Source organism: Anticarsia gemmatalis, chromosome 11, assembly GCF_050436995.1.
Source record: "Anticarsia gemmatalis isolate Benzon Research Colony breed Stoneville strain chromosome 11, ilAntGemm2 primary, whole genome shotgun sequence".
In the NCBI taxonomy this organism is placed as follows: domain Eukaryota; kingdom Metazoa; phylum Arthropoda; class Insecta; order Lepidoptera; family Erebidae; genus Anticarsia; species Anticarsia gemmatalis.
Window position 1 is genome coordinate 4,746,378 of NC_134755.1, and position 17,516 is coordinate 4,763,893.

General features: G+C 35.8%; 1 protein-coding gene across 5 annotated transcripts in view; it reads right to left on the reverse strand.

Annotated features, from left to right (window-relative positions):
• Positions 1-17,516, reverse strand: part of Cad99C (cadherin 99C) — a 163,345-nt gene that overhangs the window by 108,134 nt on the left and 37,695 nt on the right. Inside the window, exon 2 of one of the 5 annotated variants that reach the window (XM_076119701.1) lies at positions 9,644-9,680. The exons of the other annotated variants lie outside the window; for them this stretch is intronic. The gene's annotated coding sequence lies outside the window, so the exon portion shown is untranslated. The remainder of the gene's footprint in view (positions 1-9,643; positions 9,681-17,516) is intronic. 5 annotated transcript variants of the gene reach the window in all.

Below are 17,516 nucleotides of genomic sequence, written 5' to 3' on the forward strand. Positions count from 1 at the left end.
TCGATTCAGTAGTGTAATCGTGAAATTATAACAGTCAGAATCACTTTCGCATTTACGTTATAGGATTGAGAAACAAACGGAATACAACATGCCGCAGTAAACTTCGCGTCGCAATTTTAATTAATGTGTTCTTCTAAATACCGTAAACGTACCACTTATTAAGCAACGCTGCAGTTAACATACTTGTAGAATTAATCCCTAGCTAATCTATGACACATCTAAATCCCTACATTGGTACAGCTTGATTGAGTAACTTCCTCGTTTATTACTGAGCATTAAATGATCCAGGCAGTAAGATTACGAACTTTCTTTTCAAATAATACTTTATAAAGTTACAGATTATGAATCGAGATATAATAAGTCCTAGATCAACAAGCAATATTCTTGATATATAAAAAATATTTGCGGACTTATCGCGTATCTAAGTTGACAGTTAGAGTACGTCAAATTGATGGTCACTATTCAGTACATTTCTGCTTTGACGTAACGTGTTAATCACTATATTCTAAGGAAGAAAACAATGTAGCATAGTGAATTTCAAAAAGTTGTCAACTTAGATACGTGATAGCCCCCCAAGACACAAGTGACATGGAACAGCGTGCAGTAAAAGACTGGGCATGGCTGGTCAGGTATTGAGCATGGACGACTGCCATTATCATAATGAAATTAGCGTCCTGCAATTTGTATAGAAATGATAATAATGATAGCTACATGGCTATCGTTTGATTGCATGATGGCTTTGATTACAAGCTTTCATTTTCTCTTACCGAGTGTTCTTAATAACAATCATCTGTCTGGCTTGAACTGAAAGCTATACTATCTAACATTTATAGCCAAGCAAGAACTACGAAGTCGGTCGTAAGATATAACTATAGAATAGACTTGAGTAAATAGACTCGATATCTAATGAATTATTACATCATCTTCAGCTTAGCACAGTTTTTATTTCTATTCGATTTATTAAGAATATAAACGATTAGATCTAACATTTGACCGTAATAGCAAGTCTTGCTTTCAATAGATCAGCGTGGGCGCAACCGTCTGTCAAAGTTTAGTCGATCCAAAGTTGGCAGAAGGAAATTTGCTTTTGTTGCCTACAGGTTATAGACCAACCTGTCGCAACCTACGCGCTGCCGTTGCCTTTATACCAGTACTCAATTACTAAAGTGATTCGAAGTAAAACAGGTAAGGCAATTATGTACCCACTGGTTTGCGCTTTGTTCTCCCAGAAGGGAACAAATATTAGGTAAAGGCATATTGCGACAAATTTTGAGATAATTGCTATAATCAGCTTCGTCTGGAGGTTTGTAAGTTCTAACAGTCGATGATGTCAACGCTCAAATAACTACTCTCGTATAATCTGAGAGTTCTATAGAGTGTTGTCTTGTTTAAGAACTTTTAAAATTGAATGGCATATGAATGACTTATGTTTCTTAAGTATTATTTGAAAGGACCGCCTTTCAAACAATAGTTAAGAAAAGAAGAATAGTAAAATATTTCTGTTTAAAAAATCAATACTGTATCCATGACAATGCATAACAGATATTCAGACAACGGGATAACTGCGATAAACCGGTGAAGCCGTGGGCAAAACCTGGCAAGTTAAAGCACAAATTGCTTATCTTCCCACGCACGTGTAAGTGTCAACTGCGGAAAGACGCCAGGAGTTAATGTTGTTCGAAGAAGATGAATGTGCTACTCATGCCTCAAGTTTATTCGCATTCCATCGCAAATTATGCAATATATGGGACCAGCTTATTTAATTCTTGACAACTATAAAATAGAAAGTATTGATTTTCCCTCAACGTAACACTTAATATATACGACATTATTTCTTCCTAGTTCACATAATACATATTCATACGATATTAGTTTAAAGATAATTAAAAATATATAGGGAGCGGAGATGAAGATTATTCATAGCTTGCGCCGGGCCGTTGTAACAGTTATATGCGCGCGCCGGTTGGGTGGGCCGTGATCACGACACGACATCCCGAACGAGTCACGATGATTGACGACTACCTGCCGGTGCCGGACATAGCCGAAGGGCTGCTGGGTACGTCTCGCTCATGAACTAGGAACATAAATGATTAGACGTTGAGATGAGTCTATCGTGTTTTGTGAACGGTAATTAGGTCAACATTGTTACAAGATATTTTCCGACAATGAAAGCTTGACGTTTAACGGTAATTTGGTCAATAGAGTTGTTGAAAGGATAAGGCGTACATAATGTTACTTCATTCGATAAAGAAATCTACGATTCTCTTACAAAAGTTGAAATAAAATTACCATACGAAGAAGTTAACATGTGATGCGTAGCTTATTTGCATACTAAACTAAACGTAAACAACCTTACTCTGGCAACTTTCGCAGAAAAACCACGCAACGAACGCATTTGACATATCACCGCTACAAAATAGTAAACACATGAACTAATGCGACTTGTAAATCAACATACTTTGTGATACTAAGTAATGTTTTCTTAGAAAACCATTTGCAAGAATTCCCGACATGATCTAGCGCAACCGGCGTTGGACTCGAATAAAAACTAACCACGCCCACTACATATAAACCATCGTAATAGATAGTTAAACCGACCGATAAAAACTCCGGTATCGCTAATAGCTTCCAGTTGGTAAAGCAAAAACATTTACAAGATATATCTGCAGCGGTTTTAATAAATACTGAAAACGGCATTAACGGATAAATTGAATGCTCAATAAAGCGGTGGGATATCGAGCACTGAACTTTTAAGTAATCATAAATTGGTGATTTCGAAGGCGCACCTTTCTTTTTTTCCCACCATTCTGTGACACACCGAGACATGACATCATCACGTTCCAAAATCAAGTCGGTTACCGTTTCCGTCGATTATTGAAACACTTTTTGTGTAAAACTTACGGATCACCAAGCATTCTAACTATTTCCCCATTATGAAATGCATGCACGAACCACGAAATTTGCTCAATGCTCGTGAGCTAGCGGCCCAAACGGTACAAATATCAGTTCACGAAACATAACACCGCTAATCGAATTACGGACGAAAGCATCGAATGGAAAGTGAAAAATGGGTGGCGGAAACTGGAACGGACGACAACCGTGACTGTGGGATTGGTTCCTTAAAAAATTGTAAATGTATTCATACAAACTGTCACGTTTTTGTTGCATTGATCGATGGCCGTAAATAAAGAGTAAACAGTCTAAAAATAGAACTACTATATTCTGTGACACTACAGACACGAGGAGTGTCGAAACCTTCAAGCTTAATAGATTTTCGCTGTGATCGGAACGCTATTACACGGGTACGGGGAGGCACGTATTCAACGGCGTACATCTCTTCATCGATTTGACCGGACACCATGGTATTTAACGAAAAAAAAAAACAATATTTTAATCACGTCCTGCACGCTGGATCTCTCACATTTACTTGTCACATATGAAGCTGGCTTCCACATGAGTAAAGCATCGCGTAAACACAAAACAAATCAGCCTAATAATATAATGCGTTTCATATCGTAAAGCAAAATATTCTACTACAATCGTCTAAACTCTATTATTTACTAACACATTGCTGTCACATGTTACACCTTCAATAACAATGATTAATAACGGCACAATTTGTAACACGATGATTTAGTAGTGCAGATCTCGAACAGTGTGAAGTTACGTCACAAATCGAATCGTGGCAGTGATCGTTTTACGAGTCGATGTACTCGATATGAGCGACGAAGTAATCCGAATCGACGCATTGAGACGTTGGGTACTTGCAACAGCTTCTGTTAGTCTACAATAGTCGGCTTTTGTGCTCCGTAATGAAGTCTACTGTCAATCTTTAAGTGTTCATTACGAACGCAATTTGTTGTTGTGTAGTGATGAAACAGAAAATTGACAGTAATTATTGGGAATTTACTATTGTGATGGTTGGTTAGGCTTTCGTAAAGTTAACAATGTGTGATATTTCGTCAGTGTAGGCCTTGTTAACGGTATATTTGTTGTAGTCACTTATTTCTACATGCTTCATTGAGGTGATTTCACGATTCGTTTGTTATTCTCTTGAACTATTGTAGAGTAATGTAAAGAAATTGTATTGTATCATATAAATCATGTTCAAGTATTAATTTGTAACGACACTGATTAGTTTTCTAAGCAATAAAACACTTTTATTTGACTGCTAATAATAAAGAAAATGTAGAGAAAACTCTCACGTTACTATTATTTATTAGTAACGCTATGATATACTACAATAATAAATATAAGTCAAACATGAGACACGAATGACGTGCAGAATTACAAAAAATGCGCAATTTACTGCAATTTTATGTAACACAACACTTAGATTGCACAATTTAATTGCCAAGCATGACTCACGCTCTCGTATCCACGTCACATTCGAATAAAGTCGCGCCGGTCGCGTCGAGACCGTAAATGAAACCAGGGAACATCTTATTCGATTCGCGCACACTTAACCCCGGTGTCGAGAATTCGATTCAAACACGTACCGCGGAATCGATTTCCTTTAAAGTTTCGCGTCCACCCACGGTCTCGTTCACAGAACAGAATATTTCCATACCCCGACATAAATGCACGTAGATATGGAACATCATCTAATAAGCCCAGTTTCTACACGTTTTAATAATTTCAATATTATCCTCAAATCTATTGAAAATTCAAACTGTTATCACTATACTCCGACAATATACTGCACTGAGCTAAATTCTTATCCAAACGACTGCCTCATTTGAATACGTATAACTGCGTAATGATACTAGACTTCAATTTGGAGTGTAAGAACCGTTTTGGTAGGAAAATATTGCGAGTACACATCTACATACAAGGGAATAAGACAGTTAAATCTTCTAGTGAACTTATTTCCATGGTTCTCAGTACTTAGTACTGAGAGCGAGCCGCGTTCAACCATTAGCATAACTAGAGAAGCGCGGGCGCAGGTGAGCGGCTAACGGAACACCGCATGAGTATATCGACGACGCATCTATTAACTTTTACTCATTCCAATTTCAACTTTATAACTATTGATTTTGAATCTATTTTCAACTATCGTTATACACTTTGAAGTCATTTTAATTTATTGTCGGGTTCAGTCTACAAATCCGAGAGACAACGCTCGGGGCTGTGTCAAACAGATTAGCGCATCACAATGTATTGTATGGTTATAGCCTTTACAACTGGCATAATAAAAAGTTTCGCGGTCTCTTTGCATAGCGAGCCTTGCGTGTGATTTATTTTATTGATAAAATGAGAAGTACAAACAAGACGTATGGACACGGCATACTGATTAGAAATCTATTTCTCTTTAGTACATTGAGAATTATTTTCGTCTATCTTTAACGATAACTGTAGTGAAAAGAGGCCGACGAAAGACTAATTTACTACGTTGTTTTTCATTCGCGCGCATTTGTTTACATATTTACAGTCTAATTCACAAGCGGCGAAGTGTGTTGGCCTGTTGGCCTATACATAATGCGCCTTTACCGTCGTTTCGAGAGCAAAACTCGTGATTCTGAAAGCGAAACGATTCTTACGCGGCATATATCACCATGACTAATGTATGTAATGTTTATTCCTATTACGGAATAAACGAACGCTTATGGTAACCGGCATATTGAAATGCTATTGCGTTTTTGCATTCATGCAACCGGCCTGGTATACTGTAATTAAATGGCACTAACACCACAATTCATTTGATTATCTGCATAGTTTATGTATCGGGCTTATCTTATAATAGGCTTATCGGTGTATTTTAAGTTCGTAAGTTATTCAATATTTGAAAACAGGTGTGTGAATGGATATTGGCGGTAATATTAAAGATCAGAGATCAGCGTATGACACAGTTATGGATACGGTTCGCTACGTTTGTATTTGCTTTGGTAATATTTTACAAGCGCATGTTTAAAGGCCACGCGGTTAGACAGTTTGGCGGGAGAGGCTGTTTGTAGTTTGTATCAGTGCCTAAAGGCTAAAAGGGGTTATTCAGTTTGATCACATACTTGACCTTTTGAACCCACGCAGTATAAATCACCTACATTACGTTGAATTACAGAATTATTTTGCATACAAGAGCCGTTTTCGTAGGTAATTGTTTTAAGAGTAATTAAGAAAGTCACAGTTAATTGTTGTTTTCACTTCAATAATCAATAAACTTCGTAAATTTGTGACCGTAAAAGAGAAAATAGATTTATAACAGTTGATACGACTTGATTGCTCTATTTGTGTATTAATTAAGCGTTTTAAAATTAAAAAAAAAAATAGGCGGAAAAATTTATTGCACTTCGTTATGTTCTCCAACTATCCTTAGAATTACTCATATTTTGTGGTGCCATACTGTAATCCAAAGCAATATTATAATTGCGAAAATCTATCGGTTAGCTTTTTAAGCTTTCACGATTAAACCGCTGAAATGATTATCTATCTATTCATAATAGCGTAGCTAGAAGTAATAGACTGATCTTAATGAAAATTATATGTATGCAGTAAAAGTACTCTTTTTAAATTAGATCTAAGCACATAATTTACGATCGTAGCTACTATAACCCAGCTCTACGGTACACAGTTACACACATAATATAAATCAAATAAATGAGTCACGCACAGCTCTTGAACACAGGACTATGAATTGCAGAGGCGTTGCGAGGGAGGTTAGTTCCCCGGAATTCTCTGCCCATTCAGCCTTTTCATTAAGTACGTGCTATTTATACTACCACAGATATGAAGAAATGAAACATGAAACCAGGAAGCCTTTGAAAGAAGATATTTGTCACTGAGAAAGTTGCTAATTAAGTTTGTTTTATCAGCCTACAGCGATCTAAGCAATTTGTTGTGAATTTATAGTAATCTTCAGTAACAACTAGTCGGTTCTCATTCCCGTTTTATTAAATAATCTTTGATTATTCTAGTTCTTCCTCTCATGAGATACCATATTAAGATTATGGTCTTTAAGCCGCGTAGTATAAAGGTATCATACAAAATTAATCATCGCTGACTATTGATAACCTTGTGGACAAATATTGAATGAAAACCTAATAAGCGCCGATCGAATTAGTCTTTCAGAACATTTTAAATGTTAAGCTCGATTGATTGATAGCCGACTGTACTGCGCTACAGTTCAACTACATTTTCTTCTGGAGAGGGAGGGAGAAGTTTTCTCGAACTGCGTGACTGAAGATTCTACTTCAATTGTTTTTTCAATTAATAGTGCACTGAGCTGGCGTAACATTCGAACGTAGGAGTATTGTCCCATTACACACCGATGCTCTTAGTGAGTCATCTTAAAAGTCCTATTCGAACAGACACTTTTGTATTGATATATGACCCATACGGTAATCTTCACGCAACGACAGTTTAAAGCCATCACAGTAAATCAAACATCACAATGAACAAGAAACACGTTGTCACGAGCGAGTAATTTTCGAGAACGCGGAATATATGTATCTTCCTCACGTACAAATACAGTAAATCAAAACATATTGCTTTTGAAATAGACTGTATCGAATTTTACACGCGAAAATAAGATGACCTGGGTTATGTCACGGATGCTGTAATCTAGATTTATGGTGATGTGAGTGATGTAAAACTAGGTTACAAACAACTGAGTATTTGTCTAAAGATCAACTTTCATAAGTAATTTGTTGAACATCTTCGGTCGGTGTGAACTGTTGCAAAAATGAAAGTTGGTTTGCTTTTTGAGTGCCTTACTTTTGTTTGAATATGAATCATTGAAGTAACGCCAGTATATCTTAAGACCTTACTGTCCAATGGTAACAAACTGTTATCACTGACAATTTTATCTTTTATTATATCAACAGAAGCTAAGTGAGCTGCATAAGTACACTATGGAAGTGACAAGCTGATTGAGGAACCTTGATATGCAAATTAGATGTATGTATCAGTAATGTCATACGCGATATTATCAACAGAAGCAATAAGCTGTGCTCGCACATTTCAGTTGGCAGTACTTTAAAAATGAGCTATCAACATGCTTAGGAAAACAGATAATACAGTAATCAATCAATACATACATATATATAAAAGTCTTCCGTTACTGAGTATCTGACTGACTGATAAACAACCCACAGCCAAACTGAGCGCGGAAAGTTGAAATATGGTGATAAGATTCCTTAGGAAGCGTAGAGGAGCACTAAGAGATTTTTAGAAATTCTCCTCTGAAGGGGGTAAAAATGGGGAAAAGCTTTTATATGAAAGATCAGCTCAATTTTTTTTGTAAGCAGGAAAACTAAAGTCCAAACGGGCGAAATCACGGGCGACCGCCAGTCGTAGTTCAATGTTTTCTCGACCTCTTTGTCAACTTAAATAACTATAACCCACACAAATAATCCACTGTCTCCCTTGCCATGTTGCATCCCCCGCGCAACAACAAGTGCAGTAGCGGTGTCCTAAACCGATATGAACAAAACAGTTCTTAAGTGGGAGTCACTGTTTATCACTTAACTGTAGGTGTTTGATCGATCATATCAGAGATACCGTATGATATCTGATACAATATGCACGGGTTATACTCGGGGCCCGCAGGTTCGATTCCTATTCCTTGTAAAATGTATGTGACGTACACAAATATTTTTTTCGGGACTGTGAATTTGCTGGATTGTTTCTAATGTCTTTAAAAGTACCGGAATCATATGATTTATCAGAGTGTCAGCTCTATTAATGCTATACTCTAATTTAAACTATACATTATGTATTTTAATCTGTATTTGAAAGGCAATCTCTGAAGTTACAGAACAACACTTACTTCAGATCCCGTGACTAACAGTATCCATTTATTAGACTAATAACAAATACAGTTTAAATTATTGCTTGTTTTGTGGTCAAGTATCATAGTTATTTGATTTTACACCACCTCGGTCGGTACAGTTATAATGGGAGCAAACTAGGTTTACTATACAATCCAGGTTTATACTATGTTGTACGTCTTGTTATAACGAATGAAGTATGCGGTAACAAGAACACTCTGGGAACGGATTTATATCTATATAATATCTATACCAATATAATAAAGCTGAAAAGGTTCTTTACTATAAACACTAGAGTTTCAAATAAATAAATAACAGTAATTTTGTTAAGATAACAATATTCGCGTATATATATACATCGCGTAGTTATGTCGAAAGAAATAATTGAAAATCAACACGTATGATTTCTTTAGCAACTAAGTTTTAGAGACCGTTCAAATAAAAGGCGTTGAACACGAGTTTTCAATTTAAAACATTTAAATCAGGCCGCGCACATGTAAACTCACTTATCGCTTGTCACGTGCCCTCGAAGACGAAAATAGTGCCTTGAAAATATTCTTTGTTACACACCTTTCACACACTAACTAGTCACAAAATACCAGTATTCTATCATATTCGGATGTTTTTCCAAACAACATTTGTTCAAGAGTTCAACTACCTGTAAGTTTGTATAACCCACTAACGCTTGTATCGAATCTGTGTATTTGCACACCTCAAAACATATGGAGTACGCAAATTGATGGCAAACATTTTGCAGACACATACTAAAATGATCGGTGAAAGTTGAATAGAGTCAATTAATGAAACCACGAATTATCCTCAATTACTATATGAAATGATTATGTATGAGTTTTAAAAGGATTGCCTGCAAAACTTACTTGCTTACTTTTACCATGCAGCTGGTTTTCTCCAAATCTGCAAATAAAGGTTTGTATGTAACTGCTACAACACGACTCGTACAACGTCAAGGATTTGAGCTTTTTTACTCTTTTAATCCATATTTCAAAAAGTTATGATCATAACTTCGTATCTAAATTATATAGCAAAATTATTGTCTACGTAACTTTCAACAAAATATGGACAAACAGTACTGTGTTTAACTACATTCTAAAACAACAGTACTTTATACGTGATCAGCAATAAAATAGTAATAAACATTATAGCTATGTTCTACACGATTATAATTCTATACCAGTAACATAAAAGTCTTCTCAAACTTAGTACGACGAGGTTAGTTTAATTACTTATTTATGTCAAACGCTCGAATATTATACGCAATCATTTCAGTCGCGTGTATATTTTATTACTATTAGATGTGTGGATCGTTAAAATTTCATTGGTTTAGAACATTCTCAGGATTACGATGTTTGTGGCACCCAGACGGTTGTCGAGAAAACGTATTTTATGGACATCAAGTCGGGTATATTGGCATTACGATGTCTCTCTATGTTGTTGACTAACAGTCTACGCTAAGCTGTTAGTTAACTCCTTTCAACAATAAAATTGATGCAATATAAGCAACACTGCTAAGTAGATAGCAGGTCTTCGACGAAGGCTTTTCGTTATATCAATGTGCAGTTTTAAAACCCAAGCAAATAGTTCTTGAGACCTTACTTTAGTTTCTAGAGGGCAGCAATAAAAGGTAGCGCATGAAATGTTGTAATTGTATAGAAATATCGACAAAAAGATACGTGATACTGTCGTACCAATTGTCCTATCAGTGAAACTTTACCCAAACAATAAGAGCATGACCACTTAACACCACGTCTGATTGTAAAAGCGAATTGATGAACAATAACACAACCTTGTGTAATGAATAGCATAAGTTAGTGTTAAAAGACAACGTGTCAACAATAAAATTGTAAAGCCGGTGCCTTTGAACTTCGCAATCGGTACAAAAGGGAAGTGCGTGACCGTGCATACTGAAATAATTTGTGCGAAATGTCCGAGAAAATTGCAATATAATATCGCAATCGATGGACAAAACTACCGCCGAGAGCCACTCCCGTAGATCTTGATGTATAATGACATGTACCTACGCAGATATGACATCATGAAATGATTGAGGTCTATCATTAAAGACCACACAGGTAGTTTTACGAGGATTCTGTATTCCCCGAAATGTGGAGTAAATATAGAGCTAAAGTTATAAAAACTATGGTTTAATGATGTTTAAATGTGCAGTGGAGTTACATATTGAGACGTGACTTAAGCATGTTCTCTTAATAACACTATTTTTTTAAAACAACTACTGCACTAAGAATTGCTCTTGTGTCGCGGGGACTTTTACAAACGTACAAACAACGGACACAAAGTACAACCAGACCCGAAACAATTATTTGTGGATCGCACAAATCATTGTCCCGTGTGGGAATTGAACCCACGACCTTCCGACGCAATGGTAGCAGCCTGGTGACCTGAACCACTGTGGCACGGAGGCAGTCTAATTACAATTGTTCAGACAATAACGCATCAAACACTACCGTTGACAATAAACAAAACGAGTATCAAAGGTTTACAATAGTTAGTTACTTAAGTAGACATCAATTTATTTACTTAAGTAAAATGCAAACGAAATCTTCACCTTCACATTGATATTCAAACAAATTCTCCAGCACTTTGTCTTATTCATGAATAGATTCATATTTCTTGTTCATCTAAAGTAAACACTAGTAGTGGTGGTTGGCAATATGCCAATATACTGTTGCTACTGTAATGAGTTCGTTTACCCATGATTCCAAGTTTATTGAAACCGTTTTGCATTATAGTAAACAATAGTGAAATGTTATTTGTTTAGTTTTCTTTACGGACAGACTTTTAACGTAATATATACATCAAGTACTTTTTCGGCAGACAAGAGAACCAATACAAGGAGACTGCTACTAGACTGCTTTTTCTAAGGGGAAGATAATAATCTAAACAGTAAATATTCATCTTAGTAACCGACAAAAGAATACCATAGTAGCATGAATTCATAACTTTTAAACTCTCGTGTTGCATGTTTAATATGTAATAGGATGCGGGAACTAACGCGAACACGCATTTTACCTATTTTATATAGTAGCATGAATTGCTTTGGAAATAATCCATTACTTATTAATTAGTAAGTACTAGTTAGCTTATCAGGTAGAATTTTAACAGCTTTTCATTGCTCTCAGATAGGTAATCCGTCACTTGCTTTTAAGCCGTGGAACTTGCGATCAATATTGATCTATTTAATTAAAACAGAATAACGAAGAGAAAGATGAACTAGTTTAAATCAAGAACAATTATCTGAAGTCCCACAATACACAAGCTTAGGAATTCAATTTGCGATTTTGATCCTGTTTCTATGCGCTACATTGTTGCAGACTGTAGTAACCTACATTACTATTACCGTCGTTCCCTCGCATATTTCATTCTAATAAGAATGTTTTAGACTTCAATGAGCCTTTACAGATACAAAGTTGTAGGCAGTCGGATTTATTCCGCATCTGAGTTATAGTACAGATTAAATAATAAGAAGTTATGGCTCTTGAATTGTTTAACTACAGTTGTACGCTTTATCTAATCGCGTAGTTGAGAATCGATATCTAAGTTGAGAGAAGAGTTATAGAGAGTTGTATATTCAAATGCTGAGTATTCACTGTTCAATCTAAATCTAAAAATCATTGACATTAGTTGGACATAAAGTTCTTTCTTTAACAAGGTATGGGATATTTACATTAACACGCCCTTCTCCCATAGGGGTAGGCAGAGATCAAAGAACACAACTAAAATCCTTACAAATTTCCCTTGGCTCGTTCACATACTTAATCAATACGCTAATCTGATTTATAGTCGAAACACTAGATCTTTAGTAATCTAAACGTTCCTATAACCTGTGGTTATAAATCCCTGAACTTTTAGGAAACAATTCCTAAATCGTGCATATCGAGCGAAATCACTTAAAATGTCTTTAAGATATTTACATTAAAGCGACAGAACGGTGCTGGGAGAGATAGGGCGTGGATTTACGATCGAAAGGTCACGAGTTCACGATGTTGGCCAATCATACTGAACCCATTCGTAGTACATGTAGCTTTGAATTAGTAGTAGGCGTTGGTGCCTTTATTCTTGGTAATGATGAAAGAAAGCTTATGTAGATCAGTAACGTAATTCTCAACATTCGATAACGGTAAAGTGTAGTTCATTCAGAAAGAGAGAATTTCTTTTCAGATTTCGCATAAAATGTTACTTGTCAAAGTAAACTATGAACTTCTTAATAACTAGTAGGTAGATGAGAGAAAATTGTAGGGTAATAGTAAGCGCAATCAAGCAATAACTTTGTTAAATTATATGAGAATATCTATTCAAACGATTTGTTAAGGATTAGATTATGACTGAAGAACCTCAGTCCATTCTTCGTTCGATCGTTACTCATAGGTAATACTTATAATTGAATATATCAGACCGATAATACAAATTTACAAACTGGTAGCTTACTATTAGTTACTCAAGAAACGACATGTGCAACAATGTATAATAGCATTGAACTAAACTGTAAGCATACCTGTTATCCTCTCAAGGAAGTTTTTAATTAAATTACCCTTACCAGAGAGCGAGCTTCAGCGCACAATCAATTTCCCAAGCCACACGGATGTGAAAATACTCCTACATTCGGACTATAATTAATAACTTAGAACATACGTCAACCAGTTCGGTATCTGCACACCTCTTCCAATGTACCGCTTGACAGCGAATGGGCGTACATTAGTTATTTTATTTATGCCACAATTCATAAGTGGGTGGCGATAAAAATCTGATAGATAAAATATCTAATTAACAACCAATTGAAAGAATTCGATTTGGGTTATTTATTGCTTGAAAATGTTTAGAATATGTTTTTATGCAATAACGGTTGCAAATTTCTCACGCCCTTATAGCTTTGGCCTCGGTTACGTTGGGTTATAAATGGGAAGCATTTTTCAACTGTCATCTAGCAATTGGGTAAGCGTCCCCTCAGTAATTTCGGTATCTAACTGATATCTCGTCTCACCACTTACAACACGACTACAATCACAGGTGGTTATTTTTCCATGCTATTCGTTATATGCGTTTATTTAACTTTTTTTTTCAAATAGTTCTCGACAAAAAGCCAAGGGTAATATTCCAGTGACTGGGAAACATTTATTGACGTGTTTAAAATTGTAACCTAACTTACATGTACCTAACATCTTTACCAAAAAACGCGATACGCAACAAACTGTATGTTCCATTGATGTAGTCAAATAAACACCGCTTTTCACCTGTAACTTACATCCAAACCGCAAGCGCACGGAACGTCGTATGGGAGCACAAGGATAATTTATGGCATAGAGCGAACGATGTTCACAGAACACCGTGTTTTACTGTCGCCAGCCATGTTCACCTGCTGCGCTAAACAAAACCTCATATACTGATATCTATTGATTTACCTGAACATTTCAAGAAGATTAGGACAACCTTTATAGCTTGGACTTTGGCACTTGTTCGATAGCAATGCAATTTGTGAGCTGTCATTCGATGAATATTAGACGGAATGAATAATGTTCTTCTAGATTTATGTTAACGGTATTATTATGACTTATAATAATAGTGAATAAAATATACTGATTTTGATTGGAACAGCCAATAACCTACTTCGATGAGTCATATAACTGCATTGAAATATTTAATTTAAAATTTACATCCAATCATATTCTAATTAGGTAGAAACGCATAAGCAGAACTCACTGAACACTAACGAAGAGACCATATCAACATATTTGGTAGCGAAAAGGCGTGCCTTGCATATTGGCATTTTTTTCTTAATATACTGATTACGTCTTTTTTGACCAACTTATGAGTTTTCTAATCCCGCGCAAATTACCAAAACCCATAGAGAAACTATTCAGGATTATTTGCAGAGTAAAACCGGCCCTTAGCCCATCGAAAATGGATTATACACATAATTATCCACATGTTACACTGGCAGTATGACGGCTACAACGCGTAGGAAAGCATTAATGTGATTTACTCCCTAACGGGAACTCAAACCATGACTGGGCCAGTTATACTGGTTTCGGCCAAAGGATATTGCCAATAATACCATTTAAATATTGCAGAATAGCGATTATTATAATTGATCAGTACTAAACTATATCATATAGACATGTGTCAATTCGAAAAAGTAATACGCAATGTCGGCCTTGATGTCAACAAATCAATTTGACTTTAAATAAATTCTTTGTTTGAACTGTAGCGCGATTCTTGACAGTCGGTGCTATCGAGTGACGAGTGTTTGACATTTTGAATGTGCTGCAAACAAGAATTCCTTCAGCCCCCGCTAGAAGCGCTGACCAGGTTTTCATACAAAGTTTTTTGATAACTAGTCGGTTGTCGATCGTCAATAGAGTGGTAAAGAATCGCGCTGCAGTTTTTACGTCATCAATTAAGTATGAAAAACTTAAGTACGGCAGGGTCTATAAATTCAAGAAGTGTTGTAATTAATTTTATGGCAGGTCGTAATCCTTTCAATACGAGTACTTAGATTATTATAATATGACTAGAAGTTGGAGGTAAACCATAGAATTCGATTTAATGACACATTTTGCAATCACTATTCAAATACGTCCATACAGAAGCAAATCGGTTTCTGCTTACTCTTTAGAGAGCACTTGATTAAAAGCTTTCTGAATGTATCACTATTTATAAACAGTTAGGAATTTATTTAAAAATCAATTATTATATTTCATAATATATTGCTATACACAAGGATCTAGTTTTTGAGTCATTGGCTTCGACATTCAGAGGTATTAACACCTCATTAGTCAGCAAAAGGAAGTGGATGGTCAATGAAATTTACATATTCAATGAGTTGTACTCGTATGAGGGAAACGTGGGTGAAAATTGAAACTAAAGTACCTACTTTAGCACACCGATGCGTGTAAACAGCGGTGGACACGATTTGTTCGTCATTATTTAGTATGCTAACTTAGCTGAACCAAAACAAGTCTACTCTTTTATAGAAAACTAGTTATAAAAAAAATATCCTGACAATTACCATAATTTAAACATGGAGGTGTTCTGAATTAAAAAGTATAAGTACATTAGAAAAGCAAGGGTCACTAAAGTGAAGCAAAGCTAGAATATTTATTTACGGCCATCATCGGCCGAATATTTATTGAAATCCCATCAAAAAATTATGCGTGGAACCATAAAGGCCCGAAATAACAGTCATAAATTCTATAAAAGCAGTTATTTTGATGTAAAACTCATATTAATCGCATCGTGAGAAGCATATTATAGGATGTTATAAAACAGTTTAGTTGTATGAAGGCCGGAGATTGTAGTGTGCTGTCAAATAACATGATAGCTGATATGTTCCGACTAGTGTAAGGAAGGCTTGCTGAGAACCGTGGAGGTAAGAATCTGATATAAATTAATAATGTTCGCCGTTTTCCTTATGTGTGCTAGAAAATTCTAAATATCATGCTAGCTGTGTAACATAATATGACATAAATAAGCTTGGGTGCTAATTGACACAACTACGACTACACCATCGAGGAAATTTTGCATTCACTTCAAGAAAATTATTCAGTGTATAATAGAATACGGGAATTAACTTTGCCGTGGTCCCAGGCAGACTCTCAGTCTGCCTGGGACCACGGCGAGTGCAACCTGCGCCGAAACGTTAGGCATTTTAAGGTAAAATGCGTGTTCGCGTTAATTCCCGTATTCTATTATACATTAAACATGCAACGCGAGAGTTTAAAAGTTATGAAAATTATTCAGATAGTAATATCTGAATAATTTTCATTCATAAGCTCTTTAACTCAATTGCCCCATACATTTGAAATTAAAGTGAACCTTAACTTAAGTAGTTATAACAGCTTAACTGTGCTAACCTTTATATTCAGTAACTGAAATTTGAGGACGGATTCAGTTAATCTAGAACAGAATGTAATTTGTACTATCTTGTATCTTCTTTTCTTGCTTTCTTTGTCTACTTGTCTTGTATTAACATCCCAAAACTACAGTTATATTCACATGCATCTTGCATTTACAATTACAATTCAGTAGCACAGATAATCAAATAACTATACGATTGTTCGCCCCCATGTTCGAGCAAAGGGCAAAGATTGTTACAAGCACACAGTGACAAGTAGTTAGCCTATGCTTAAAGTAACAGTAACCTATTTTAACAGTACTTTAGTACTTTCACAACATGCACTGGGAAGTAGGCAGTACAATAGAACGCGTGTCTATTATCGCAAATGGTTTTGAAAATCTTCGCGTGTTGCTCTTGCAGCTCTTGCAAAAACAATTAAGATTATTAACTTATTGTATGACCTTTCCGCAAAATTTATAAGTACATATTCTTTTGCATAATCGTCTTCAGGATAAATGGTTTTAGATTTTGCGTAAGCAACCTATATGGAAGTTAACTCGTATTGAAATGTACCTACCAATGTTTATGGATGAAAGTAAAATACGTTCCGCTAATAAGGTTCTGTTAAACATTTTGAAATAACGAGCTACTTTATTGCTATCTCAGCTAGTGACTTTTGAACCGTTGTATGGTCACTTAAATGCTATAAATATCACGAAATTGAATTCGAATGAACCGAACAATCGCCAATTACTGTTAGAAATTTCGACTTTAGCACGGTTCTCATGCTGTATTAGGTAAATAAAGGTATATGTACTAAATGTATTGTGTATTACAGAACGGCGTAATCTGTAGATCTTCTTAGAAACTCTGTCGCCTGC